This window comes from Aotus nancymaae, unplaced genomic scaffold (assembly GCF_030222135.1).
Source record: "Aotus nancymaae isolate 86718 unplaced genomic scaffold, 86718_ANA_hifiasm-v0.15.2.pri h1tg000067l, whole genome shotgun sequence".
Taxonomy (NCBI): domain Eukaryota; kingdom Metazoa; phylum Chordata; class Mammalia; order Primates; family Aotidae; genus Aotus; species Aotus nancymaae.
Window position 1 is genome coordinate 40,358,654 of NW_026988482.1, and position 27,174 is coordinate 40,385,827.

A 27,174-nucleotide genomic window follows, 5' to 3' on the forward strand; every position below is an offset into this window, starting at 1 on the left:
TGGGATACCTGCTCCACGCCTGTGTCTCTGCCTCATCTACTTCCATTGCTCACCCAGGAATTGAGAAGACTTTATCATTTAAGCCATGAGATGGCAGAGGAAGAAAAAAATAGATGCCTGTTTAAGCCACCTGTAAATTTCCAATTCTTCTTCCACTGAATTGTCCTTGATATTTCCTTTGGAAATAAATTCCGAGGTAATAAAAGGCCTCAGCACAGGTAGCGGGGTGTTTTGTTTTGTTTTGTTTTTTGTATTATTTATACACAAAAACTGGCTGAAAGGCCAAACGGAATGACAATAAAGGGCACCTTGCCCAGATTTGATGTAAACAGGCCCATCTTGACCCAACAAGGCCAACTGTAAACAACCCAAGGCCAGGGACCACATAATTCCCTGATCCAGAGTTGGGAGAAAAACAACGGGAACTTTGTTCACTGTATTCACACAATATGGTTACTCCTCTTTCTATTTCTATAACCTAGAACACTAAATATTTCAACAATTAGAACATGTTTGTTACACTGATAAAAATAAAGACACCCAGCCTCTCAAAAAATAATAATAGCTCACTCATATACTCTTAACCATCCTTAATGGACTTTGTTTTCTAGACAGAACCTCCCTCTGTCACCCAGGCTGGAGTACAATGGGGCAACGTTGGCTCACTGCAATCTGCCTCCTGGGCTCAAGCCATCCTCCCACCTCAGCCTCCTGAGTAGCTGAGACTACAGGCACAAGCCAACACACCCAGCTAATTTCTGTATTTTTTGTAGAGACAGTCTTACCATATCGCCCAGGCTGGTCTTGAGCTCCTTGGCTCAACAGAGCCACCTACCTCAGCCTCCGAAAGTGCTGGGATTATAGGCGTGAGCCACTGCACCTGGCCATATTAACTCATATAATCACCACAGCTTCCCTTTAAGGTAAATACTTTTATCTCCATTTTGCAGATGAGTAAACTGAGATGGCAAGTACTAGGCACCTTACTCAAGATCATACAACTAATAAAAAAAAAATTCAAATCAAAACCGTTCCTTATTATTTCTTCAAATGAATTCATTTTTTAACTTCAATAGATTTAACCTGAAAGGAAATTTTATTACGTTATTGTGTGTTATCACCTAATCTAAAAGAATGTTATTTTTACTTAAAAACTGTCATCTGCAGAAGATACAAAACTGAAGTCTTCTCTCTCTCTCTCTTTCTCTCTCTCTCTCTCTCTTCCTCCCTCCCTTCCTCTACCTCCTTTGTCAGAGGAGTTTGAGCCAGAGCAACTCCATGTTGAAAGAAAGCTAGATAAAATAAGACTAAGACCTGCTGGGCTGCGTTCCCAATAAGTTAAGGCATTCCTAGTCATAGGATGAGACAGAAGGTCAGCACAAGATACAAGTCATAAAGACCTTGCTGATAAAACAGTTTGCAATAAAGAAGCCAGCCAAAGCCCACCAAAACCAAGATGGTGATAAGCGTGACCTCTGGTTGTCCTCACTGCTACACTTCCACCAATAACATGATAGTTTACAAATGCCATGGCAACATCAGAAAATTACCCTATATAGTCTAAAATGGGGGCCAGGCGCGGTGGCTCACACCTGTAAACCCAACATTTTGGGAGGCTGACATGGGTGGATCAGCTGAGGTCAGGAGTTCAAGACTAGCCTGGTCAACATGGTGAAACCTCGTCTCTATTAAAAGTACAAAATAAGCTGGATATGGTGGTGCACACCTGTAACCCCAGCTACTCAGGAGGTTGAGGCAGGAGAATCACTTGAACCCAGGAGGCGGAGTTTGCAGTGAGCTGAGATTGCACACCAGCCTGGACAACAAGAGTGAAACTCATCTCAAATAAATAAATAAGTAAAATGAGGAGGAACCCTCAGTTCCAGGAATTGCCCACCCCTTCCCCGGAAAACTCACGAATAATCCACCCCTTGTACAGCATATAATCAAGAAATAACCATAAAGATGGGCAACCAGCAACCCTCAGGGCTGCTCTGCCTACACAGTACCCATTCTTTTATTCCTTTCTTAATAAACTTGCCTTCACTTTACTCCATGGATTCATCTCAAATTACTTCTTGTGCAGGATCCAAGAACCCTCTCTTGGGGTCTGGATGGGGACCCCTTTCTGGTAACACCTGTGCCTTTTCCTCTCCTGAAAAGGTAGATTTGCTAGTATAAGAATATATTAAAGATTCACTGGCACTAAAATAATACTTTCTCCTCCACATAACGACACCCACTGAATGTGACCTGCAAAGGGTCTGACTGACTCATTGTAGGATTCAAAGCCATTTAATGCCACAAGTGCAAACTGCTCCCAATGCCCTCACCCATCACAGGTGGTCCCACACTTCAGAAAACACTGCTTCAAGCAGCATTAACAACCAGGGATGTCACAAATGCAGATTTATTTGCCAATAAATCAAGCTGCTTCTGTAGGTTTTTTTACATAATGAGAAATCATAGAGATCAATGTAAAGTACTACTTTTAGGTTCAATCAATCATTGGTAAAATGATACAATGAGGAAAGCCTGGCTTGGCTGGCAGTTTCTGTGGAAAGGGACTGTGGTTTGGGCTGACCACAAGATCAACATCAGCCAAGAGTGTGACAGGGTGCTGAAAAGACAGAATCAATGCTTAGGCTTATTCCTAACCTGTCAGGGATAGAACCAAGGGAAGGGAGATCCTGTCCTCACAGCGAGCCAAGCAGACCACACCAGGCGCTCAGGAAACTCAGCTACTTAACACAGCATGTCCTTTTCAGAAAAAGCAATCAAGAATGATGAGTATCTGAAAATTAAGCCATTTGAGGAATATGATCACCCTATTTAAAATTGCAACCCAAGTTCCTCCAGTAGACATAATATCCCTTACCCTGTTCTTTTTTTTTTCATAGAATTTTCACTTCCTAATATGCAACATGATTTGCTTTTACATGAATTTCTGCTCCCCACCCCCAAGAAACAAGGATTTTTTTACAGCTGTATTCACTGATACACCTCTGGTGTGTAGAGCAATGACTGATACATATTAACACCAGAGAGCCAACTGTGTGCAATTCCTCCAAATACTAGCTTCAGTGAGTTTACACTGGTCACTTCATACTAGCCGTGGTGGGAGCATTTACACAAAGGAAATTGGCAAACACTACAAATCAGTGCTCCCTGCCCAGAGCTGGTTCTCAGCCATTAACCAGCACTTATTACACTTGCTAAGAGAACTTGGGCCAACAAGAATATAGGAATGAACTTAAAAGTGAGAGAGTGTTTCAGATATTGAACTAGTACCATTGTTTCAATAGAAACTGGGTGGCCTCATTTGTCAGGAGCACATGAGATGAAATCAATGTATAGCTTTTCCACTGGCCTCAACTGCTCTGTGAAGGCAGGAATCTCAACTGCATCTCTCAACATTGCCACAGTGGCAGGCAAGTAACTTTGAGTTGCTGTATTCAATTGTCTCCTTTCAGCCAAAAGACTAAAACCCTATAGTACATGTCAAACTACATTAAGTCTAATTTCCACGGTTCTAATCACTAGAGAAAATGGGTCAATGCCTTCTTTTAAATATGAAAGGTGTAGTTTCCCTTTTAAAACTTATCATTTTCAAATAAAAATGCAACCTCAATGAGAGCCATTACATAAGGAAAACCATACCGAGCAGGGTGCCCATTATTTCAGCCTCTAGGCAAAATAATGAAATCTTTTCTGTACTTCAAAAGAACCCTGAAGATGACTGAAACAGTTTTAATTAAAGATGCAATTAGCATGAGTTTTCTGAGATATAATGATAATGGGTGGGCAGGACATAAGAGGTTATCATTGATGCTTTCAGTGTATTTAATGAAAAAAGCAGGCCTAGCACCATGGTGACTCACAGCTGTAATCCCACCAGTTTGAGAGGTCGTAGCGGGAGGGATCACCTAAGTTCAGGAGGTTGAGGCTTCAGTGAGCCATGATCCTGCCAATGCACCCCAGCCTGGGTGACAAAGGGAGAAACTGTCTCAAAAAAAGAAAAAAAGAAAGAAAAAAACCTGTGACAATGAAGCTGTTTGTAAAGCATCTGTCCCACAACCTATCTCTATACCTCATTCATCCTTTCTTCTCAATCTAACTCAAAATTCAGTTCATATGTAGCATTTCTAAAACTGACAAAACCTCAGTCATCACAGAGGCAGAGATCAAGGATGATTTTTATGTCAAGAATTCAATGCAATCCACATAAGATACTAGATAATTCTATCTGGAATAACGAGACTTTTTCAAGCCTCAAAAGCCATGAAAGCTTAAAACTCCAACAAATTCCCACAAACAAAAGGCCTCAAAGAGCAAATCAACCCAAATGGTAATAAATCAGGGTAAGAAGCTAAGTACACCAAAGGCCTGTAGAATGGAAATTAGGCTGGGTAGAAATCCTGGGGTCTAGTCTATTCTCTAACTTTTACTGAGAGTTATGAAACTTTGGGCAAGTCACTTAAACCAAGTTGCAGTTACCTTTATCAGCCAAAGAGGAAAATACTTCCCCTGTGTATCTCACAGCTTTCCTAGAAGGGCAAATCACATTAAAAATGATATCTGTATCTGAAAGAAAAACCAATGTCTTCCCATGTGTCTCAGTGTTTACTACTAATTTCCCCAAATAAGATGGAGGTGTCTTCATCAAAATGTCCACTTGTGGTTGGGCCAGGTGGCTCACACCTGTGGTTCCAGCACTTTGGGAGGCAGAGTTGGGTAGATCACTTTGTCAGATGTGTTTGAACCAGAGCAACTCAATCTTGAATAGGGGCTGGGTAAAATGAGGCTGATACCTACAGGACTGCATTCTCAGGAGGTTAAGCATTCTAAGTTAAAGGATCACATTGGTCAGCACAAGATACAGGTCACAAAGACCTTGCTGATAAAACAGGTTGTGGTAAACAAGCCAGCCAAAATCTATCAAAACCAAGATGATGATGAAAATGACCTCTGGTCCTCCTAACTGCTCATTATATGCTCATTATAATGCATTAGAATGCTAAAAGACACTCCGACCAGCACCTTGACAGTGTACAAATGCCATGGCAACGTCAGGAAGTTACCATATACGGTCTAAAAAGGGAGGAACCCTCAGTTCTGGGAATTACCCACCCCCTTCCTAGAAAATGCACAAATAATCCATCCCTTATTTGGCATATAATCAAGAAATAACCATAAAAATAGCCAAGGAGCAGCCCATGCCACTACTGCTTTTTTTTTGGAGACAGAGCCTTGCTCCTGTCACCCAGGCTGGAGCACAGTGGCAGATCTTGGCTCATGTTGGCTCACTGCAACTTCTGCCTCCCAGGTTCAAGCGATTCTCCTGCCTCAGCCTCCCAAGTAGCTGGGACTACAGACGTGTGCCACTGCCACCACACCTGGCTAATTGTTTGTATTTTTTAGTAGAAACGGGGTTTCACTGTGTTAGCCAGGATGGTCTCGATCTCCTGACCTCGAGATCTGCCCACCTCAGCCTCCTAAAGTGCTGGGATTACAGGCATGAGACACCATGCCCAGCCCTGCATTGCTTTCTTAATAAACATGTCTTCACTTTATGGATTTGCCTCAAAGTCTTGTGTGAAATCCAAGAACCCTCCCTTGGGGTGTGGATCAAGACCCGTTTATAGTAACAGCTTGAGCCCAAGAGTTTGAGACAAGCCTGGGCAACATGGGGAAACCCCGTGTCTATAAAAAATATAAAAATTAGCCAGGTGTGGTGGCACGCACCTATAGTCCCAGCTACTTAGTAGGCTGAGGTGGGAGGATCCATCATTTGAGCCCAGAAGTCAAGGTTGCAGTGAGCCATGATTGTGCCACTGCACTCCAGCCCAAGTGATAGAGCAAGACCTTGTCTCGACAAGAACAACAACAGCAAAAATCCACTTGGCATCTTGTGTTCTCTTCAAGTTATATTACAGAGTAAAAAACAATTCAGCCATTATTCCTCTCCATGGACTATAATAACCTGCCATTACATGTGGAATTGAACCCAATTGTGGGTTCATGTGAAACAAATCATTTGAATCACATACCTATATTGTACGATTGACTTTTCATTGCACTGTGATTAAAGTGTATACGCAAACTTATAGAAAAGCTTGATGACACTAAACTACGTGTTTCAAAATACCTGCTCTCCACTGCAATACTATCACATTTTAAAACACTTTACTGAAACTTGGAGTTACCAAATAGTCCAGAAAATAAACTACAGAGATAAATCAAGAGATGGAAAATCTAAGACATTGGAAACAGGGAAAACTGTTATCAAGTTTTCTAACTTTTGTGGACACAGATGCTTACAAATATTTCAAAATATTTCATTAAACCATTTTATTTGTTAGGACAGAATGCCTTGAACCTGCACTTTTCTGATCTGATTTGTAGATTATTTTCTTGCTCATTTTCTCTCCCAATCAGTACAAAATAATGCAAAGAAGGTCTCTTCAGAGACCTGTGGATTATGTCATTTTCAAATTACTTGAATCCCTTGAACCCGGGAGGCAGGGGTTGCAGTAGGCTGAGATTGCACCACTGCACTCCAGCCTAAGAGACAGAGTAAGACTTCATTTGAAAAACCAAAAATAAAAAGGAAAGATTAGGTAATATGTTTTCTAAAACTGGCTCTCTCCCATAGCAGGTAACTTTGATGTATGTGTCTTCCCCTCAGGTTTCTTTTTTAGAACACAATCCGCTTCAGCATTCCCACCACCCCCAACATACATATACCATCAACAGGAATAAGCTCTGGGCAGCCCTTGAGTTCCACCCACCCGAGCAATGGCTGACTTCCTTAGGCATGGGCACCTACTTGAAGCTCTACCTACGAAATTCTCTTTCAAGGAAGCTGGACCACAGAAACTCTGTGATTAAAGCCGTCGTATAATAAGAGAGCCAATGGGGCTTCCAAATTCCACCTTGTACATGGAAAATCAAACAAAGCCTATCTAGAAAAAAAATATAATCAGAGGGAAGAAGACCCTTCATGAGGCCCTCTCCATCCTTCCCCTTGGGTTGCATGAGACTTTGCCTTCTCTAGATAATACATTCTCCTTTCTGCTTAGGCTATTAATTGCAACCAAAGCTGATTCATAATTATGTTTAAATAAAGTATGATGCTACACTATCCTATGCCAGACTACATTTACTTGACAGTTCTATCTTTTCCAAGTTTGAGTCTTGATATGAAAGAGGAAACAATATCATCTACCTCTAGGCAGCACCTAACCAAAAGCTCCATTGAAAATTAAGCATTTAGGGAAGTTTATGATTATACTTGTTTCAATAAGTATTTTTTTTTTTTTTTTTTTTTTGAGACGGAGTTTTGCTCACGTTACCCAGGCTGGAGTGCAATGGCGCGATCTCGGCTCACCACAACCTCCACCTCCCGGGTTCAGGCAATTCTCCTGCCTCAGCCTCCTGAGTAGCTGGGATTACAGGCACGTGCCACTATGCCCAGCTGATTTTTTTTTTTTTTCGCAGAGACGGGGTTTCACCATGTTGACCAAGATGGTCTCGATCTCTTGACCTCGTGATCCACCCGCCTCAGCCTCCCAAAGTGCTGGGATTACAGGCGTGAGCCACCGCGCCCGGCCCTGAATAAGTATTTTAAGTGTGTACGGCTGAAATAATAAGTGTATATGGCTGAAAGAACATTTTCCAGGACTAAACTCATTATTAATCCACTTGAAGACAAAAACCATATCCTACCCTTGGAGTCCAGAGAGAATGCAAAATGGCTGAAGCGTAGTAGCCTAAAACAATAAGTATTTATTATCTCACAGAGTTTCTACAAGTCAGGGACAGTTTAGTTTGTGGCTCATTATCTCATGTCAACATATTGGTCAGGGCTGCATTCATCTGAAGGCTTGACTGAGACTAAGGGATCTGCTTCTAAAATGGTCACTAATATGGCTGCTGACAAGAGACCCTGGTTCCTCACCACATGGACCTTTCTCAATGGTTGCATTGCTTGTCTGTCCTCATAATATAGCAGCTAGCCTACCCCAGAGTGACAGATCCAAGAACGCAAGGCAGAAGCCACAATTCTGCTATGACCTAGCCTTGGAAGCAATACTGTGTCATTTCTACCACATACTGTTGGCTTGAATGTCAGTCCTATTCAGCTTGGGAGGGATCTATACAAGGCCATGAATATATGGAGGTGAAAATTATTGGGAAGAAGGGAGAGGTCTTGGAGGTTAGCTACAATTGGCTAGATTAGGATATATACTCATTGAAACTCCTAAATTATACTAAATATAGTATTTGGAGTAAAAGAAGAAAGACATCTTAGATAAGCCTGTTTTATTAATTGTTTATCATAGGATGCATGCACAGTGGAAAATAAATGGAGTATAAACATATCCCTATTCCTTCAAAATGATGAATCTAGGTGAGACACCAAGATACACACAGGAATAATTAGAGGGCGATTAGCGTAATGAACTGATTCTTTTGTTTTTTAATACATTTTACCAAATTTTTTTTAAGATAGCAACAGATCTTGCTATGTTGCCCAGGCTGGTCTTAAACTCCTGGCCTCCAGAGATCCTCCTGTCTCAGCCTCCCAAAATGCTGGGATTATAAGGATGATTCTAAATACATAGAGGTTCAGAAAAAGAAGAAACAAAAAATAGGTTCGATGAAGCAGCAAAAAGTCTTTCTCTGTTCTTTACGAATAAAGGCTAGCTTAAGGTGCCATCTTTAACCATGTATTTTATAGACTACAGGTAAACCTTTTCCAAACATCCATTTGATGTTAGCAAGTGATTTAACAGGACTAATGGTGCAGTATATCTAAGGAAAAGGCTCACAACTAATTATAAAACCAAGTCCCACCCCTCCTATATTGGGCTAGATGCCAGATTGTAGGCTAAGAAGAAAAAGTTTGTTTTTTTCTACAGGGGAGGATGTTGGGGGATATTACAAAGGGGAACATTGAAATCCTCTTGCGAGCAAATGTCAGTAAGTAATCTGCACCAATTTTATCTGTATTCCACAAGTATTTATTTAATCCTACCTATAATAAGCCACTGTGCTAGGTACAAACACAGTAAGAACAAGACAGACACCAGTCCCACCTTTCTACAGTATGCAGTTTATCAGGAAAGCCAAAAACAAAAACAAAAAATAAACATTCCAGTAAAGGAATGATTAGTGCTATTATGACAAGGAAAGCATAGGGAGCTATTAGATCACAGAAGAGAGATTACAGTTCCCCAAAGCTAGGGTGCCTGGAAAGCAAGAACACCCTTAGTAAATGACATTGAAGATAAAAATCTAAACTATGTATAGTAAGTAGTCAGCTAGAAAAAAACAGGCAAGAAAGAATATTTCAGGTGGAGAGAAACACATATTTTCAGGCCAAAAGCTGGAGAACAAGGTGAGTTTAAAGAACTGAAAGAGGCTCAGTGATTACAATGTTGAACAAAAGGGGTCATGTGGAAAGAGTAAGAATGGTTTTGTAGATTGAATTCTCTGCAGTAAACTCCACCAAGAGGTAGAGGCCAGCCATGGTGGTTCACTTTGGGAGGCCAAGGTGGGCACGAGTTCATGACCAGCCTGGGCAAAAAAGTGAGAATCTATCTCTACAGAAAAAAATTTTTTTAATTAGCTGAGTGTGGTGGTGTGTGCCTGTGGACCTAGCTACTTGGGAGGCTGAGATAGAAGGATCCCTCAAGCCCAGGAGGTTGAGGCTGCAGTGAACCACGAGCGTGCCACTGCACTCCAGACTGGGCAGCAGACAGAGATTTTGTCCAAAAAAAAAAAAAAGAGGTAGAATCTACTATCTCACCCTCTGAATTTTGACTAGCCTGGAACTTGCTTTGACCAACAGAATGTGGTAACGGTGACACTGTGTGAGCTCAGAAGCATGGGCCTCAAGGTGCCTTGCCACCGCCACCTTCCCTCTTTTGAAATGCTGCCCTGAAACTGCCAAGGAAGCCAGTCTAGCCTACTGCAGGAAAATAAATCATTGTGGAAGAGACACCAAGGTGCCTCAGAGCACAGTCAGTACCAAGGCCAAACACGTGAAGGAAGTCACATCAGAACTTCCAGCTCAGTCACCACCCAGGTCAACTCGGCAGATGAGTGAGCCCAGGTGAAACCAGCCTAAGAAGTATCTGGCCAACTCGCAAAATAATGAGGAATAACCAACCATTGCTTTTTAAAAAAAAAAAAAAAAAAAAAAAAAAACGCTACTAAGCTTGGGGGCTTTGTTAGGCAGCAGACAGAAAGAAGCCAGAACACAAAGGACCAGGTTAAAGATTTTGACTGACCTTCATCCTAAAATCAATGGAGAGCCATGGAAGGGTTTTAAGAACAGAGTAACATAATCCATCAGTACCACAGACACAGTACCTAGGCCAACAAACCTCCCAAGGCCCTAGAAATATCAGGAATATGGTGGGAGGAAGGGAACTGACTGCAAAATACAAAGGGAAACAGCAGAATCAGAATCCCTAAGTATAATCCACAACAAGTCAACTGCAAATCAAAAATTCCTATGTAGTGACCAGGTACAGTGGCTCACTTCTGTAATCCCAGCAGTTTGGGAGGCCGAGGTGGACAGATCACCTGAGGGTAAGGGTTTCAGACCAGCCTGGCCAACAAGACGAAACCCTATCTCTACTAAAAACACAAAAATTAGCCAGGCATGGTGGTGGGCACCTGTAATCCCAGCTACTCAGGAGGTTGAGACATGAGAATCGCTTGAACCAGGAAGCAGAGGTTGCAGTGAGCCAAGATCACACCACTGCACTCCAGTCTAAGTGACAGAGCGAAATTCTCTCTCAAAACAAAAAAAAATTCCTATGTAGATATATATATTTCATCAGGAAAGTGGGTACATTTTAATATATTAGTTATGGAGGAGGGCAAACTCCAAAGTATCTTGCACCTTCAAAGTCTCATGTGCACCTGTGTGTGTCTGTGTGTGTGTGTGTGTGTGTGTGTGTGTAAACAGGGTCTCACTGTGTCATCCAGGCTCGAGGACAGTGGCACAATCACAGCTCAATGCAATCTAAAACTCATGGGCTCAAGCAATCCTCCCACCTCAGCCTCCTGAGTAGCTGGGACTACAGGTGTGAGCCACTGAGCTCAGCTTCCAACTGTTGTTGTTATTGTTGTTGTTAATTTCTACCTAATTTTCTCCACAGACAGTATCTCCTCCTGATGATTAACAATTTTGTACAGCTTACCAAAAGCAAAGCCTACACCATACCCACCTAACAGGAAGAGAATCTCGTCAGTGAAGTAAATTAGCAATAGACAAGGAAGGCTATATTCTGAAATCTAAATTCCAATAGCAAGTTATTACTGTTTGAGATTTCGAAGAGCTGTCAAAAGAATGGCAGCCTGAAAAACACCTTAAAAACTCCTGCAACCTATTTGCAGACCTCAGCCAGCCCCTCCCTGTCACTTCTCCCTTGCCCTTTTCCCTCAGATTTCCAGCGCTTGCTAGCTTTGTCTGTTTTGAATAGCAGTGCTCAGTGTTCAGCTAAGGAAATCCTCTCCTTCCCCAGCTGGCTCACCAGGAAATCGTTTAGAAGTCAGCTTTTTCCTGGAGGTGGCCCGCAGGCCCACGGGGAAGGAAAGAGACTGTGTCAGGGGCTGAGAGTACTCCCCTGGTGAGCTAGTTTGTGGATGATGGTCTAACCACATGGCCACCAGCAGCCTCTGCAGTGTGAAGCCATCAGGGTGCATGTGTGTTTGCTAGGCGGCTTGCTTTGGATAAGCACAAGCACAACTGGCTATGCCTAACCTGCTAAATAGAATCTGTAAGCCACATCTTTTATTTTGTGGGGTTTTTTATAGTTACAGCTTAATTAACTTCTGACAAGCAGGAGAGCCACTGCAGACAGTAATGTTTAACATCAAAAAAAAGGAAAAGAGATAAATAATGAAATTATACCCAAATTAAGTAAGATTTTGCCTAAGGGACATTGTTCTGTTAGATGATTAATCTAGTCCAAATAAGCATAAATCAGGCTATCATTCCTTTTTTTGCAAAATTAAATATGGCATTTATTTTTTTAATGTACTTTTCTAAAAAAGAAAAAATCATCAGAATCAAAAGAATATGGACCAAGTAATATTCTATTGGGAAATAAATGACCAGATACCTTGACCTTAAAAAGTATATTCCATGTTATATGTCAATATGATCATTCTTCCTATCAAATCCAAATGCATACAAGGAAGACAAACTTCAAGCTGCTAAGAACATTCTTCAATTATCTAAGCTACAAATAAAAATAGAGCTTTCATGAGAAATAAAGAATTAGGTCAGTGGATAGAAACAGTTTCTTTCAATTTAACTAAAATGTTACTCAGAGGAAAAATTTTGAAATATACTTTAATAATATATTAAATAAATTAATATAAATATATTAAATATATTAAATTAATATAAATAAAGGTCTTTAAGGACCTTTAACAACAAACTCTGTTCTCACTTATCTGTTCAAGGTGATTCGAGTACTACTAATATTTGCAGGCTAGAGATGGACAAGATGACCAACCTCTGAATGTCCCCTTCTGTGTTATGAGGACATTGTTAAAAATGACAACCTCCCTACTAGCCAAGAGACTTGACACTTCTCTTTTTTTCTGCATTGAGGCAGGACAATTTAAAGCCCAGAATAAAATAAATTAAAATCAAGTATCAAGAACACACCTCTTTGAATGAAAACTTCTCATAATAAACCTAGGCGGGACATCCTAATTATCTAAGGCCTGAAGATGTTCTTTGGTGTAACAATGACATAAGATTTATTTATAGTTTTCCTGAGACTCATTAAACATTTCCTGCAATGAGACCACATCATTGAAACCACTTTATTGTGATAGGCTGGCAGAGCACAAGGGGAAACAGTTCTCAAAGACAAAAGAACAAGGTTCTGGCGGGTGTCTTTGTAGTAGAGGGCAGTGCATATTTTTTTTAGTGAGGATGCAACCATTGTAGGTAAACAGCAGGAACTCTCTTCTGATGCTATATCCTGTCCTGTTTAACTCATTAATTTAGAAGACCCTCAGTCACTAGAGTAAAACACTAGCACTTGTAATTCTTTTGCACCCCATCTCAAAATCAATTTATTATATTGCTAAAGAAAAACACATAAACCAGTTTACATTGACTTTAAACTAACATGGATTATGAATTAAATGGGCTACTAAGTCATCAAGAAAATAAATTCTTTTGAATTTATTGTGGCCCTAGAGTTGTACATGAAGAGCTTTTCTTTTTATTTCCCTTTTTTAAAAAAATGCCTTTTATATCTCCTTCAGGTTTCCACATTTCTATTCCTATGGGCAGGAAGACTAATACAGCCAAATGTCTTCATTATTAAAAAATATGCAAACTACATTTTACCAGCAAGATCATTATTTCATAGTCTTTCATGTTTACACTGCAGGGGGTAAAATCAATAACTCAATGTGAACTCTGCACAAATCACAAACAGCTAAATGTAGATGATGATGGTGGATCTTTAATTACTCATAAACAGACTGAATGATGAAAAGCATCCCAAAGAAACACTGTCAAATAGCACTAACGATGGTTCATTTTCTAATTTGGGAAAAAATATTTCAATGGTGAAAGTGAAATTATGGGCCCATCTAAATCATGAAGTATGACTGTCACAGGCTCTGTAAAATACCAACTCCTACTTCTCCAACTCAGACAGGCCCTCTGATCTTCCCTGAATGTGTCTTCTGCATTTAAAACCCAATAAAAAAGGAAAGGGGAATTGATTTGGGGAATAAAAGGACATAAGCAGTCATGGTACCAAGTCTCATGAGGGTTTGAGTCTAACAAGATTTGGGGAGCAAAGCTGACATTCCTCATCTTATTTGGACATTAGTAAGCACATTGTGGCCACTTGATAAATGTTGTCCATAATATTTAATATTACTAAGTTTCTGGATTGTTTCACAATCCCTGCAGATCAAGGAAGAATAAAAGAAGGAAGAATCATTAAGTGACTAAAATGAAAAAAAACAAAGAAGAATCTTGAAATATGAGTGTGGCAGAGGCTGCAAGTTGCCTAATTGTTGTCAGCCCTCCCTCTTTAATCCTTAGAAATAGAACTTCTACATCACTGGCCACCATGTGCCAAGAGCTGGGCTACACCACCCTTTAGGAGGGAAAGCAGCGAAGCAACTAGAATAACACCCAGGGGCGTGTTATCCAAACCCTCCTACCTCTTATTCCAAGCAAAGCAGAGAGCACTTAGGGAAGGCAATACTAGAACGGTTACTCAAAGAATTTACTCTGTACGCCACACTTCCACAAGAAACTTGGGGATGTTTTAGTCCATTCAGGTTGCTATAATGAAATATCATAGATTAGGTCACTTATGAGTAACAGAAATTTATTTCTCAGAGCACTGGAGGCTGAAGTCCAAGTTCAGGGTTCCAGTATGATCAGGTTCTGCTGAGCATCCTCTTCTGGGATGTAGACTGCCATCTTCTCATTGTATCTTCATGTGGCAGAAAAGAAAGTGAGTAAGCTCTCTGGGGTCTCTTTTATAAGAGCACTAATCCCATTCAAGAGGGCTCCACCTCTATGATCTAAATACCTCCCAGAGGTTCCAACAGTCCCACCTCCTAACACCATCACATTGAGGGTTAGGATTTCAACATAAAAACTTTGGAGAGATTCACATTCAATCTATAACATGGGTCTCATTACTTTTCTACTGAAATTGTTTCCTCGACTTTAATATTGGTAACATTTTGAATTTTATTGAACTATTATAAGAAATAAAATAAATGTAAGCAAAGTGCCTATCAGACTGCACAACCCAGAGACAACCCACAAGGTATTACCCATGATTTAGTTTGTTCATAGCATGTTTCAGCGGAAGATCTCTCAAGTCCCCACAAACCCCAAACCTTAAACCATCCTCGCTTATTCCTAAATTCAACAATGACGGAAACTCTAAGCGGTACTATAGTTTTCCTGGCAACTGACACCATCTGTCACCTCTTCCCTCCACTGCCCCCACCCTCAAAATTTATAATTTCAAATGAAACAGTATTCAAGAAAAAAAACATAAATGGAATCAAGGTACAAAGAATTAGAATTACATTACCCCTAGTAAAAACGAAGACAGGGGCTGGGTGCAAAGGCTCACGCCTGTAATCCCAGCACTTTGGGAGACCCAGACAAGCAGATAACAAGGTCAGGAGTTCGAGACCAGCCTGACCAACATGGTGAAACCCCGTCTCTACTAAAAATACAAAAATTAGCCAGGCATGGTGGCACAAGCCTGTAATCTCAGCTACTCAGGAGGCTGAGGCAGTTCAATGGCTTGAACCTGGAAGGCACAGGTTGCAGTGAGCCAAGATCACGCCACTGCACTGCAGCCTGGGCAACATAGCAAGACTCCATCTCCAAAAAAAAAACAACAAGACAGTTCACTAACACAAAATTGCAACAAATTGCTCCAAAGGACACTTTCTCAGCCTTGGTCCTATTGACATTTGGGGCTAGATATTTCTTTGTGGTGGGAAACTGTCCTGTGCATCGTAGGATGTTTAAGCAGTATCCCTGGCCTCTACCCTCTATGTGCAGTAGCACTCCCACAGTTTTGACAACCAAAAATGAGTCCAGATTACGAACTGTCGCCTAAAAGGACAATATCCCCCACCCCACACCCTCTTAAGAACCACTGCTACTTGAACACCATTGAAATGAAACCCCAACTTTAAAGTCTAAAGCTGTTGAGTTTGGCTTCTCTTATAAATGAAGAAAATAACGTTCTTAGAAATAAGAAGTGTTTCCCAATGGCTTTGAGGCATTAAAGGAAAAGTATTAACTTTCTGTTGTTGTCGTCATTGTGGTTGTTTGGAACAGGGTCTCAGTCTGTTGATGAGGTTGGAGTACAGTGATGTGATCTTGGCTCACTGCAGCCTCTGCTTCCTGGGCTCCAGCAATCCTCCCACCTCAGCCTCCTGAGTAGCTGGGACTACAGGCATGCGCCATCATGCCCAGCGAATTATTTTTACTTTTTGTAAAGCCGGGGTTTCACTGTGTTGCCCAGCCTGGTCTTGAACTCCCGGGCTCAAGTGATCTGCCTGCCTTGGCCTCCCAAAATGCTGGGATTATAGGCATGAGCCACCGCACCCATCCTTAGCTTTCTTAAGAATGTCACTTTCCTTCCTCACCTGTGACCAGCAGCTTCACCACGAAGTATGCACAGTATAGACTGTGAGAAGTGTTACTTTTAATAATGGCTAATATAACACCACTTGCAAAAAAAAAAAAAAAACCCACGTTAAAAAACCACCAAAAGGAGTAATCCTGACACTAGTGAAATATTCAGTTTTAAACCAAAAGAATTCCTTACTGAGGGTGACTGGCTTTCACATGCTTTGCCCAGAAACAAGCAAATGATATCTGAAGAAGTTTTATCTGTGCTCTGGAGAAGTACAGATATATTTTAATAGCCTCAAACAGACAGTTGATCATTCTGGGATTTGAACATAATTTGCTTGGTCTCCCAGACCCATTACCCTGGGGCCAGAAAAAACATTTGGCATGATCCCAACTCTAATATAAAATGGTTGGCTCTCTTTTTGGTTTCTAACTACCACTGTTCAATATGAGGTCAAAGTTCTAATTATTACTGTCATTTTCTGATTTTACAGTTAAGTATATCATGCAGAATGCTAGCAAGTGTCTAACTTTCCTCATCCGTAAGTGGAGATAAGAGCATCTACACCCTAGAGGGTTGTTATGCAGATCAAATTTTGTTTTGAGGGTGAATATTTGTAATTCCAATACTTTAGGAGGCCAAGCCAGGCAGATAACTTCAGGTCAGGAGTTCGAGACCAGCCTGGCCAACGTGGTGAAACCCCATCTCTACTAAAAATACAAAAATCAGCTGGGCATGGTGGTATGCACCTGTAATCCCAACTACTCAGGAGGCTGAGGCAGGAGAATCCCTTGAACCCAGGAGGCAGAGGTTGCAGTGAGCCAAAATCATGCCACTGCACTCCAGCCTGGGTGGTGGAGTGAAACTCCGTCTCAAAAAAAAAAAATTTGTAAAATGCCCACAAGAGTGTTGACCTATAGCAAGTGGTATGTAAGTGCTTGTTAAACAAATACAACCTATTCAACTCTGTTATTTGAAAGAGAAATTATAATGTTTACAGTTGCATTTTTCATGTCAGATTGGCTATATTTTTGTTTTGTTCTGTGTTTCTTTTGCTGGGAGAAGATGGAGAAACATACTTTGAAAATGTCCCTTTTTCTCTCTGAATCTTAACTCATGCCCTAGGAAAAAGAAATACAGCTGGGCGTGGTAGCTCACGCCTGTAATCCCAGCACTTAAGGAGGCCATGAACAGATCACGAGGTCATGAGTTCGAGACCAGCCTGGCCAACATAGTGAAACCTCACTACTCAGGAGGCTAAGGCAGGAGAATGGCTTAAACCTGGGAGGCTGAGGTTGCAGTGAGCTGAGATCATGCCATTGCACTCCAGTGAAACTCTGTCTCAAAAAAAAAAGGGGGGGGAAAAAAAGAACAGAAAAAAGGAAAAGGAAGGGATGGAGGGAGGGAACCATGAAGGAAGCCCTTTGGATATTAGATATCCTGTGTGCAAGAAACTTCTAGAAAGAACACCCAGCTCACTAAAGAAATAGCTCAAAAATAAAAGAAAACAAAGACGTATGTCTAAATTTCATACTCTCTGCAACAATACAGCATAAAGGAAGATAGTTGAGGTAGAGAGGTGGGTAATTCAACAATGGGGAAATAGGTAATAATAAGGAGAGTGTCAATTTTGTCCGACAGCATTAAAATGTGTAACAGCCAGGCAAATATTCATTATATAATATTGGCATTCATTCATTATATTGAGGATATCCATTACCTAATATTGCTGTGATGGGGCATGAAATAGAGGACAGGAACCAAATTCATCCATCATGAACCAAATTCATCCACAATATATATGAAAAGCAACAAGGAAATTGGAAACAAGTGATGTGTCTGTAGGGTAAGAGAGCTCAAAACTGAGAGCACCAATGGATCTGCAGGGGAAACCATTTTTAAAATGCAGATTCTGTGGGCTCTCTCCCAGACATTCTGATTTTGAAGGCCTAGGCTGTGCTCAAGAATCTGCATTTGGTTTTTCTGTTGTTGTTTTTAACCTTTAGGTTCAGGGGTACACGTGCAGGTTTGTTATATGGATAAATCTGTGTCATGAGGGTTTGATGTACAGATTATTTCATCACCCAGGTACTAAACTTAGTACCTAATAGTTATTTTGTAACGACCACCTAGGAGATTCTGAGGCTGATGATCTGTGGACCACACATTCATTTCATGAAAACTTAATGGGTATCTAGTATATGCTGTTAAAGCAAACTAAATATGGCCTGAGAAGGACTCTGTAGTTCTATATTTGAGCCCTTGTGGACCAACCATAACCTAACTTAATAGGTAGACAAGATTGAAAATCTAATTTAGGAGTATGCGCCTATAACAATAGCTAACTAAGTCTTAGCCAATCTCAGCAACCATACTTCAACCAGTAATATACTATTGAGTGTTCAAATCTTGTTCAAATAAGGCAAACGCCAGTGTGTGTCCAATCCAGCTGTTTTTGCACCTCACTTCCAATTTCTGTATGTCACTTCTCTTTTCTTGTCTATAAATTTATTCTGACCACAAGGCACCCCTGGAGTCTCTGTGAATCTGCTGTGATTCTGGGGACTACCTGATTCGTAAATCATTCATTGCTCAATTAAACTCCTTTAAATTTAATTTGGCTGAAGTTTTTCTTTTAACACTGCCAAGCCCTGTCCTAAGTGCTAGAGACAGAGCAGTGGATAAACCACACTTGAGAGGTAAGCAGTAAAGTGATAATAATTCTTTTAAAATTCTTTAATATTAAAATAGTATTAAATAAATTCCCTCAAAAAAAATATCAACAGCCAACATTTTCTTGCTCTCTAATTTATGTTTTACTTAAGAGGAAATGCACCTTAAACAGTTCTCTGGGCCTGACCCTACAGTCCACCTACTGCATGGACACTGGAAGGGGGTGGCCACCTAGGGTGGCTGTCCAAGTAAGGTCCTGGAACTTCCTGTCATTCCTGCATGCCCTCCCAGGGCACTAAGGGTGGTAACTGGGAATTAGAAAGGGTGGTGATGGAGAAAGAATAAAAAAATGTGTTACTTCAACTCACAAGAAGCACAAGTTAAAGAACTTTAGGGACACAAGTCCTGGTCGGCATCTTGCGGCCTTTGATGCTGACCTCCCAACTTGGTGCCAGTTAGAATTTCCTCCCTGCCTTTTCTACATTTCATCATTTATTTCCTGGTTTAGAATATTGAAACTTCACTTACATCCTGTTTTGGTCCCTTTGTTTTTTTTTTCCTTTGGGTAGAAATTTTAGTAAGCTCCTCCAGGTTAGAGAAAAGCCGAGCCAAGGGTTGCAGTGAATTTCAGCATGGACGAGAACAGCCACCAAGAGGGGAGAGCTCAATCCTATTTGTCTTGGCAGTGGCATTCAGTGAGCTGCTGGTTATGTCATCTCCCTACAAGCAGGCCTCGCTGTTTTGCAGTCATCCATTTCCCAGTAATGGTATCCTGACACCGCACACGCACACCCAGATCTGGCAGTGCACCCACCGGCCTATGATGACTCCAGAATAGGTAGGGACAGGGACAAGAAAACGAAAAACAATCCACATGAAAGAGATCATGTAAGAATGTTAAATATTAAAAATGGTGTTTTTGCCTGCAGAGTAAAAAAATACAGGAAAAAGTGGATAGCTGGAGAATTTTATTCAGCTAATGAGTTTACAGAGTTTAAAAGCACACTTTTGAATGGAAATCTAAAGTGACAAAATCATGAAAGCTAAGCAGTATGCAAAACTCTACAACTAAAGTGTTTCATCTCAGTATTTTATATGAATTAATTTCAATTTACAGCTAAATGTCAAGGCAAATTTGTTTCTTTTCTATCTTGTGTTATGTTTGGTACCTAAAGGCCTTTAGACGCTGAATAACTTATAAACAAATAACATCTTATCCTATTGTTATATAAAATAACTCCCCAGCTTATGTTGCCTGCAGTTATTGAAGGAAAGAGGATCCCAATGCTGGAAGAAAATTGTATCTGTAAGCCATAGCAAACAGTTCCTAAAAGCACACTAACAAAATGCTAAGATAAGAGGCCTCTGTCTTTTTACATGTATGGTTTTATCTAAAATAATTCTAGGATTAGAATTTGTAATGCCCCAAACAGAATATGTAAGGTATAAATATCCTCTAAATATATTTAATACCTGGAACAATTATACAATCAACCTAAAATGGAGAAAATCATACAACATGTCTCTAAATTCTGACATAAATTTAGAGGATGAAAACTCCTATGTTTATATTTTAAAATAATCAAATGAATACACTGAGGTAAGCTATAATAAAATTATTATGCTCAATTTGCACTAATTATAAATTACACATTTCTGATTACTGTTGAGGCTTTCAAGTGAAAGCTTTAATCAGCAATATCAGTTTTTTGCTTTATTTTTTTGAGACAGGGTCTTGCTCTGTTATCCAGACTAGAGTACAACAGTGCAATCACAGCTCACTGCAGCTTGGATCTCCTGGGCTCAAGCAAGCCTCCCACCTCAGCCTCCTGAGTAGCTAACTACAGGCATGTACCATAATGCCCAGCTACTTTATTTTATTTTCAGTATTAACTTTTTTTTTTCTTTTTTTGAGACGGAGTTTTGCTCTTGTTGCCCAGGCTGGAGTGCAATGGCGCAATCTCGGCTCAAGGCAACCTCCACCTCCTGGGTTCAAGGGATTCTCCTGCCTCAGCCTCCCGAGTAGCTGGGATTACAGGTGTGAACCACCATGACCCACCTAGCAATACCTTTTTAAAAATAATTGTTTCTAGCAGCAATGGACACTACCCTGGAATGTTGTAAGATTTACCTCCAGCCTTCCTAAATGACTCCCTTGTTTTATAAAACCCCAAATTTTCTCCCTTTTCTTTGAGACTTTCCTCATTAATGAAAGTTCTCCCTATTGCAATAGCCTAAATAAAGTGCCCAATACATGTGCTCTTTTATTATTCTAAAAACCAAATTGCTAAAGTAGAGCTTATGGTAACTTTCAAATGAAATTAAAAATCACTTGTCCAGCCTCACTAAATTACAATTTCAGTTAGGCCCAGAAGCCTGAAAAATTCTTGGAAAGTTCAGTAGGGTTAACCCAAAAGACATCTAAATCCAGGTTTAAGTTGGGGAAATCTTTTCTTTAAAAGAGAAGGATACAATTCAAACTGGCTTAGCTTATTCAATAAGTTTATAAAACAAATCATAAGTCTCAAATGAGGAAGTCTATCTTTGACCCACAGATTTAAAAAGCTATATATGCCAAGAAATAATATTTAAGCTAATGGTAAAACTGTTAGGATTTTAGCATCATAAAATCCTTTATCAGTCAACACATTCTACAGAGCACGAAGGTGAAGCTACAGAAACCTATTCATGAATTATGTAGTTCAATTTTATGTCCCAAAGCCAAATACCCAAATTGAATTATCCACAGTCTCTTCCAACTGCCCAGTCACCAGCCTAAGAAGGTGACAACAGCAAAGTGAATGTAGCACAGAGAAAAAGACAGGCAAAGATGGCAGCTGTTATTCCTTCACGTCCTGTCAGACACTCTATATTCCTCAAAGCATTTGTCACTTTCGAAGCACAGTTCCATTGCTGCCATCATGACATTTGGCTATAAATTTTTATTCACTCCACTTATTAAATAAAGGCAAGGGCCTTGGTCCAGAGCACATGTCATATCAGATACCTTCCCATCACCTGCATATTAAAATGATGCAAGCTCCGTGTCTATCATTTGCGTCCCTATATTCTGCTCCCACTAAACATTGTTGGATGAGGTGTTAAAGGTCAATTGCTATTTCTGTTGTTATTATTACTAGCTAGCTGGAAATCACTAAGTTCCATTAGATGCAGACTTAAGAAAACAAAACAGAATTCACTGACAAATGTTATCTTCTGTCTCAATCATCATTTAGACTTGTCCAAGTTTACTGCTTCATTTTACCAAGACAACAATCCCTCATGAGAAGGAAATGTGCTTTTTATTCTCGGTCGCAAGTCCTAGCACAGTATAATATTCAACATGTCCAGCATTCAGCTGAAGTATGAGACATGCCTCCAAGTTCCTAAGGCTCAAAAGAGTTCAACTTTCTCTCCAACGTGCCAAGATACATCACAAGTGATACATGGGGAAAGTCCACTTACTGGTAGGATCTAAACCTTAACCTCCACATCTACCTAAAGTCCCCAGTTTTTAAACTTTTTTATCTAGGGAAAAAAGTTTCTTTTACTTTTATATCTAGGCTCCAGTTTTATATTTAAACTAAATCAGGGCTGGGCATGGTGGCACATGCATGTAAGGAGTTTGAAACCAGCAACATGGCGAAACCCTGCCTCTACAAAAAAACACATAAATTACCCGGGCAGAGTGGTGTGTGCCTGTAGGCCCAGCTACTCAGGAGGCTGAGGTGGGAGGATGGCTTGAGCCCAGGATGCAGAGGTTGCAGTGAGCTGATATTGCACCACTGCACTCCAGCCTGGGCAACAGAGCCAGACCATCTCAAAAGAAAAAAAATACTAGATCAGGACTAGCAATATTTTCCACTTGTCAATGTTAATCAACAGAAAAGAAAAAGCCACATTCAGTATTAAAGTTAAACAAACAAGTTAGGAGATGAAAGTAGACTGGACCACCCAAGTGGATAACTTAGCATTGGCTGAAATTACCGAGCTTTAGTTCAGTGACCACTCCTGAAAAGGAAAAGACATTTCTAACAACTTTAGCGAAAGGCCTGGGAGGCATGGAGACTCAAAGAACCCCTCTGGTAAGGAGCCTCTGCATAGATCTGCATATTCTCCCATGGCCCCAAAAGACTGAAAGCCTAGGCTTGTACCCTTGCTGTTGAATGATAGTCAAAGAATGTTGAGAATCAATGAAAAACTAATTTAAAAGATTAAAATGTGTCCCGCAGCTTATCCTTTCTGGAAGACACTACAGGAGAAAAACAAACAAAGAATATAAGCAAAGTACTAAAAATCCCTATGTAAATTAAACTCTATTGTTATGCCAAAGATTGCTCAAAGGAAAAAAAATTATAATCTTTCCTTTCCAAGAATTTGTAAATCCCTCTTCAACTGGTTGGAATGGAAATTACAAAATGCTACCCCCCACTGATGTGCAAAAGCCACCACTTAAATGGAAATGCTTCCCTTGAGTCACACAAAGTCCCAGACAGAGCTCTGCACTGTGTGCAGTCACTACCCACGTGAGGACCTACTAACAAACGGGTAGAGTACAGGGATACCTTAGGGCAGGGGTGTCCACTCTTTTGGCTTCCCTGGGCCACATTAAAATAAAGAATTGTCTTGGACTACACATCAAATATACTAGCAACAACGATAGCTGGAAGAAAGAAGCGGGGGAGAGAGGAGAGGGGAGGAAAGGGGAGTGGAAGGAGAGGGGAGGGCAGGGGAGGGAGGAAAAAAAATCTCATAATGTTTTACGAAAGTTTACGAATTTATGTTAGGCCACATTCAAAGCATCCGTTCAATCACCGTATTCTCCTCCCAGAGAACTGTGTGTGGAGTCAGGCTCTGGAGCTGCGTGGTCCAATATGGTAACCCCCGGCAGACCCTACGGGCTTGTCATACAGCTCACGTGGCTGAGGAACTGAATTTCTCATTTTATTTCATCTTCAATGATTTAAATCTAAAATACTCAATGCTGTTAGTGGAAAACATTTCATGTGTTTGGAACCACCTGAATCTACTTTCTCAGTGTAATTTTGTTAAACGTAAAAACAGATCAAATGCTACCAATGAAACTGTCCATCGAAATGGAGATATACTCTAAAGTATAAATTACACATTTGATTCAACGACTTAGGAAAAACACATCAAATATCCCACAAGTAACTTTAATATTGACTACCTGTTGAAATGATATTATTTTAAATATATCTAATGGAATAAAAGGTATTAAAATTAATTTCACCTTTGCTTTTTTACTTTTTAAAGTAGTTACTAGACAAATTCAAATTACAGGTGGTTCACATTATATTTCTATTGGACAGCACAGCTCTAGTGATTCAAATCAGCTTAAGCCTTCAGCTTTAAAACTCCTTCATCTTTTTTGTGCTTGGAGTTCTTTGGCAGTCTAGTAATGACTATTATTACCTCAGAATTATGTTTATAAATGAATAAAATAAAATGTGTAAGAGTCCAAAGGAAACTAATTATACTGAACTGTAGTGAAAAAAAATTATTAAATTTATAATATAATGATTAATTAAGGCAATGAAGAACAATAAATAAATAGTGGTGAATCTATTAGCTACTGCAGTGATAAGTGTAAATGAGACTGTAATGTGATATTAAAATATCTGAGATTCCTACTGACAACAAAGTCAGAAGTATTCTGCCACTGTGGTTTGTTGCCTACATTCGTAATAAAACGAAATGCTCAAGTTCGGTTAGGGGTCAGTGAAAGCGTAGATGGATAACTTTAAGGCCACCCGAATTTGCAGATCCCCTATTTCTCTGACAGACTTCTTGGGGCCCGTGGATTCCAAGGTTAAGGTTAAGAATGCTGTTGTAATGCCTGATAAATCTGTGTGTCTGTTTGTCAAAGATGACCTCCATCCTTAGGATGTCATTTTGCCTTGGCTCATTCCTGTTAATTTGGTGTTCATGACTCATAATTCCTGTTTTTGCCCACAACCAAACCAATATTAGAAGGAAGTGCTTGCACTTGTTTTTTTCCGATACTTTTGCTCTGCAAAGGGAACAGGAAGAACAGCAAGCAGTGTATATTTAAAAGAAAAGAGTATCTTTACTATATACCAAAACACAATTCTTTGGATCTAATGATTAATTTGTGTGTGTTAGAATATTCACCAACCAGAAAGACCACATAAGTATCAGTGGCACTTCATACAATTGACTGTACAAAGTATTTCCCATTGTTTGTCTTGACAAACACCTCCATAACACTTATCAGGTGCAGATACTGTTCTGAGGTCTACAAATACTAACTCTGTAATCCCTAAAACAACCTATGAGTCGAGTACTATTATTATACTACCCCTTTTACAGATGAGACGGCCAAGGCTCAGAGAGAGGTTAAGTAACTTGCCCAAGGTCACAGAACTGGAATTTCAACAGAGAGCAGCTGCTTATGGGGTTTTCAAGAGGAGGACAATACCAGAAAAAACAAGCAACAAGATTCTACTCATTGCAAGTGAGCAAAGGTTCTGATCAAATCTTCATGCTTGCTTCCAAATCACTTGCTGAAAAATTAAAACTAGATAAGGTAAGGACAGCTGCCTTTATACCTTCTGGCCTATTCACAGGCATATTTCCAGACTAAACCAAATGCCTTCATGAGGAAAAACAAAGCTCCTCAGTCTCAGGGCAGCTAATGCTGGGCCTGGCACTTTTTCCACTCTTATCTAAAATATGCTGCAGGAGAATCTAGGCCCAGTGATAAGCCAGGTTTCAACTTCACCTCCCCAGCTTGAGAGCGATTACACACATACTTGGGATTTAACCAGCAAGAGAAGGACACAGAAACCCGGGTCCCTCCAAGCCCAGTCTCTGTTGACAATGTTGCCAGGGCTGAGCCAACTGCAGCAGTGTCAAGAGCTCCACAGGGAGGTTTCAGCAGAGAAACCAGCCCTACAGGTGTATCCAGGGAGGCAGGTGTACAAGGCCACATTCTTTCCTCCACTGAACAAATGAAGGCTTGTCTCCCTGCTGTGCCGGGCTCACAGGGCCAGATAAGCCTCTTTCACACAATAACCTCAGCACAGAAACAGTGCAGCTTGCTGCCACTCTGTAGCACCCAAAGTAAAACACCAACCACTAAAAGAGAGAAGCAGATAACGTTACAATAACATTTACCTAGACTAGGCAATGCTCATTAGGTAAAATTTAACCACAGCAAGAATCCTTAGGACAGATACGACTCAATAAATATTTGTGGATCTGAAAACCTAGTGCTACCTTTTAAAAGGTTTCTTGGACTAATTTAAAAGCTTCATTTTGGCTGTGTGAACTGGCATTCCCTTTCTGAAATGATAGAGTCCCAGAGGTAACTATAATGTTAAATAAAATGACTTCATTTCCTCCAGAGAAATATTTTACCTCCACCCCCCAACACTCTGGCATTCAACTACACAAGACTCCAATATCAGGGGGCAAAAAGTCAGGTCTGTTAGCCCTAGATCATTCTCAGATTAACAACCTTGGGGGAATAATCCTATAAGAAAATGTTTTCAAGATTTTGGTAATAACATTTTTGGGCCAGATGAAATTTGTTAGAGTTTGCACTTCTGTTTCTAAAAACCTCTGAAGTCATTTGTTTCCCACAGTTTTTCTCAGAAGCTACTTTGTGGGAAAGAAAGCCAGGGCCTAGGCAGCAGGCCAGCTAGAACGGGGCTGTTCTGAAAGAAAGCCAGCCCCCGCCAAGCCAGAGTGACAGGGGCCACGCTGGCCAAGGTGGTTAATTTTTTACCTGGGTAGAGCCATAGGCACTGACATGGAAAATGGCTGTGACACGACAGATCCGGAAACAGGCAAGATGCACAGGCAGTGGATTGTCTGACCCCAGGTTTGTTGCTTCAAATTACATAGGAAGTTATGTCAAACTGTGAAACAGTTATCTACAGATCGAAGGAGGAGGGGTGGGGTGTGTTTTCAGGAGGCACAGTGGGGAAACAGCAGTGCTGCAACAGAGGACTCAGACTCAGGACTACACTGCGTCACATTCCAATCTCAGCTCTGCCACTTGTTGCTGGAGGAATCTTAGTCAAGCTTTTTTTTTTCTTTTCTTTTTCTGAGACAGAGTCTTGCTCTGTCACTCAGGCTGGAGTGCAGTGATGCAATCTCGGCTTACTGCAACCTCCACCTCCCAGGTTCAGGCAATTCTCCTGCCTCAGCCTCCCGAATAGCTGGGACTACAGGTGCACACCACCACACCTGGCTAATTTTTGTATGTTTAGTAGAGATGGGGTTTCACTATGTTGGCCAGGCTGGTCTCAAACTCCTGACCTCATGT

At 40.6% G+C, this 27,174-nt stretch overlaps 1 protein-coding gene and 1 long non-coding RNA gene across 15 annotated transcripts in view; both read right to left on the reverse strand.

Annotated features, from left to right (window-relative positions):
* The window catches only part of LOC135270844 (uncharacterized), a 79,698-nt gene extending 52,750 nt beyond the window's left edge, over positions 1-26,948 (reverse strand). Inside the window, exon 1 of the long non-coding RNA XR_010339008.1 lies at positions 26,632-26,948. This is a non-coding gene — a long non-coding RNA (uncharacterized LOC135270844). The remainder of the gene's footprint in view (positions 1-26,631) is intronic.
* Positions 1-27,174, reverse strand: part of MAGI1 (membrane associated guanylate kinase, WW and PDZ domain containing 1) — a 677,859-nt gene that overhangs the window by 565,982 nt on the left and 84,703 nt on the right. The window lies entirely within an intron of this gene.